The sequence below is a fragment of the Talpa europaea genome, assembly GCF_964194135.1.
Source record: "Talpa europaea genome assembly, chromosome: 7".
Taxonomy (NCBI): domain Eukaryota; kingdom Metazoa; phylum Chordata; class Mammalia; order Eulipotyphla; family Talpidae; genus Talpa; species Talpa europaea.
In genome coordinates, this window is record NC_140074.1 from 28,164,760 (window position 1) to 28,167,897 (window position 3,138).

The 3,138-nt window shown below is 34.0% G+C and overlaps 1 pseudogene across 1 annotated transcript; it reads right to left on the reverse strand.

Annotated features, from left to right (window-relative positions):
- Nucleotides 1–1,546: 1,546 nt before the first annotated feature.
- Nucleotides 1,547–2,591, reverse strand: LOC311173671 (mediator of RNA polymerase II transcription subunit 4-like; annotated as a pseudogene). The gene is made up of 2 exons: nucleotides 2,550–2,591; nucleotides 1,547–2,240 (listed from the first exon to the last, which is right to left on the reverse strand). The product of its transcript is annotated as a mediator of RNA polymerase II transcription subunit 4-like (transcript).
- Nucleotides 2,592–3,138: the final 547 nt, after the last annotated feature.

Consider the following 3,138-nt stretch of genomic DNA (forward strand, 5'->3'; position numbering starts at 1 on the left):
CCCCCGACATCTCTGGCCTGTACCTCAGATCTTGTACCCATAAAATAAATCAATCATAAAAAGAAAAAAAGAAAAGAAAAAAAAAATCCCTTACCCTGCTTTTCATCCTAACACTTTAAGTGTTTTCATACATTTCCCACAATGTACCTGAAACTTTAATCATATCTTGGCAACTGCATCTTGTAAATACCAATCATATAACAGAATACATGACACCAATCATGTAGCGTAATACATGACACACAGTAAGCCTTTTATAAAATATTTTAAATAAATTTATAGGAATAAATACTATGTGAATGAAAAGCTTCTACATAGACAATACGTGAATATAAGTGATTTTTGTTTTCCCCTTTACATACATTTTGTCTACATAAAATAAAAATTCTAAAAATGCTTTTTCTTTTATTTTACATTGCAATAAAATTATAGGAACAGTGTATTTTATTTCTATTCAGATTTTTCCCAACACTTTCTTTAGCTTCTGTTCATTATCTCTTTCATTCATGTGTGTACAATTCAATAATTCTGAACATTGTACCTAAAATAGTAATTTAAAAATTCAGAACTTAGTCTTACTCTGTCTAGGTTATTTTAATGGTATGGAGATTGCATGAAATGGAATATAAGCAAGAAGGAAACACTTAATGGAATTTGAGTTAAAAGCATTTGGAGGAGGAAAATTTGAATTGATCACACTTTTCCTTCTTATGGTCAATATTTTCCATGGAGCAATATGTGCTGGGGTCTGGAGAGAGGGAACCACATCAGAGTGTGCTAAGGAGCAAGAATGGGGAAAAATTAAAATAGAATGAGAATAGTGAAAGGAGCAAAAACACAAAAAATGGTTATTTAATTCCTCCAAAAGACAATGCATCTCTTCCTCCATTTCCATCTTTTTCCCTCCCTGCACTCCTGCACACTGAAAACTGAATTTTTCTGTTCTTACTCTGTAATTCCTGGGTAATACCTACCTTTTATTCTGGAGCAATGCAAGTTTTCATAAAAAAATGGTGTATATTTATATATCATTATTTTATTGAGTTTTTATAAATAAGAAAATTACAATAGTTATAAATAGTACAATTTGAGATAATTTCTCCTGTTCCTGTGACAGAAGCTAGCAACCATAACATTTAAATGAGGGTTTTTTTTTATTTTGAGATATGATGCATATTAATGATTGTCATTTAAAAAAAGTTTCAAAATAATTCGTGTTATGTACATAGGGCATTTCCCTCAAGTTTTATTTCTGAAACAAATATGCCCTGTTGTATTCCACAGCTGGAACACAACAGGGCAAAGTGGTACACAGCAAAACCATCTTTTATCCAACAGTAAATTTTGATTATTCTATCAATATTCACCTAGAGACTCAGATCTTAAACCATGGCTTTTGTATCTAAAAGAAAGTTCATTGTGATTTTTAATGGGTTCCACAATTCCATTAGAGCCAGAGTTAGCTGGTTTATTTTATAGGTTTGCTGGTATTTAGGAAATATAATTCTTAAGTATTTGATTATGTATGTTTTTATTATTTATTAAATCAGTCACAACCTCTGCTGGAGGCACCTGTTGGCATAACCTCTACATCATCTTCATTTTCTTTATTATGCTCCGGAGGTTTTAACAAAAACACATTACTATGATTTGTTGGTAAATATTTATTGACATATTACTGGATTGCCATGGTTGCAAGGACATCTGGCAATATGTCCCCTGGCAAATGATCATTTATACCAGTAGTGGAAGGATTATTCATTTGACCCAACAATCTATTTCTTGTCTCTAAGACAGTGGGTGTGGTCACACTGGGCGCCCTGGAACCCAAGTCAGTGGGACACACACAGCATTACTTGCGCTAATCCTATGTGCATATTAGTTGTTTCTTCAGGGAAGCTAACATGTTTTCTTGCTTTTTTTTTTTTTCCTTTTGGTTGGTAAACAGCTGTTGCTAGTATTTGTTCTGCTTCAATTAACTTTTTTTTTTTTTTTTTTTTTAGTTGCTGAATATCACTGCCTTTCTTCTCCACATCTTCTTCTAGAACTTGCATTTCAGGGCATTTCCCCGGTTAAGTATTAATTTCATCAGTTCTTGAATCCCCCCCACCTCTGTAGATTAACAATCCCAGGAGTTGGTTTTCATCTCCAGACTGCAACAACTTTGGGTTTCTTCAAATTGCCAGAATTCTAATACGTTCCCTCCGCAACACCCCCAAATCTTCCAGCACAGATGGCAACTGCTCTCAGGAGTTGTCAGTGCCTGCTCTCCTGAGCTGCTGCCAGGTGGTCCCTTCCCCTCTCCACTCAAAGATGCCACCATGTTCTCCACAGGTGACCAGCAGGAGTGTTATGTAGTATTATTTTAACTCTAAATATTTTATTATCGGGAACTTATTATATGCTAAAAATGTTCAGAGGATTCAAGAATAAATACAATATGTCCCCTGATTTCTAAGAACTCTAAATTGAAGTATAAACATTAAAATTGATGTAATGTTTTCCTATATTCCATCTATAAGTGAGACCATTCAATATTTTTCTTTTACCTTCTGACTTATTTGAGCTAGAATAAGCCCTTCCAGCTCCATCTATGTTACTGCAAATGGCATGAGTTTATCTTTTTTGATCACTAAGTAGTATTCCATTGTGTTTATATACCACATATTCTAAAACCAGTCATCTATTTTGGGGCATAAAATTTGTTTCTATATCTTAGCTGATATAAATAGCGCTCAATAAACATAGGAGTGCAGGTTTCCTTTTGAATAAGTGGAATATTGGGAAACTGAATGAGGGGTCTGGAAAAAGACAAAATTTGCAGGCAGACCATAGTTTTGAAGTATACAGTGGGGAAGGGGAGGTAGAGGGGTCAAAATAGAAGAGGGAAGAACACAAGACACTATGGTGATGGTTCAGGGGTGCTGTGTTGGTGGGAAAATGTTGGGTGCGATACTTGAGGGGAGAAATCAAATACTGTACAAAAATGAACAACGATGTGTAAGAAGATAAAATAATTAATTAAAAAAGAAAAAATAGTGTAATGTATTATATCTAGTACTTTATTAGATATATACACAAAGAGCTCTAGAATGATCAGGAATGTCTTGCTCTATCTTTAAGAGTGGGATTACTCCA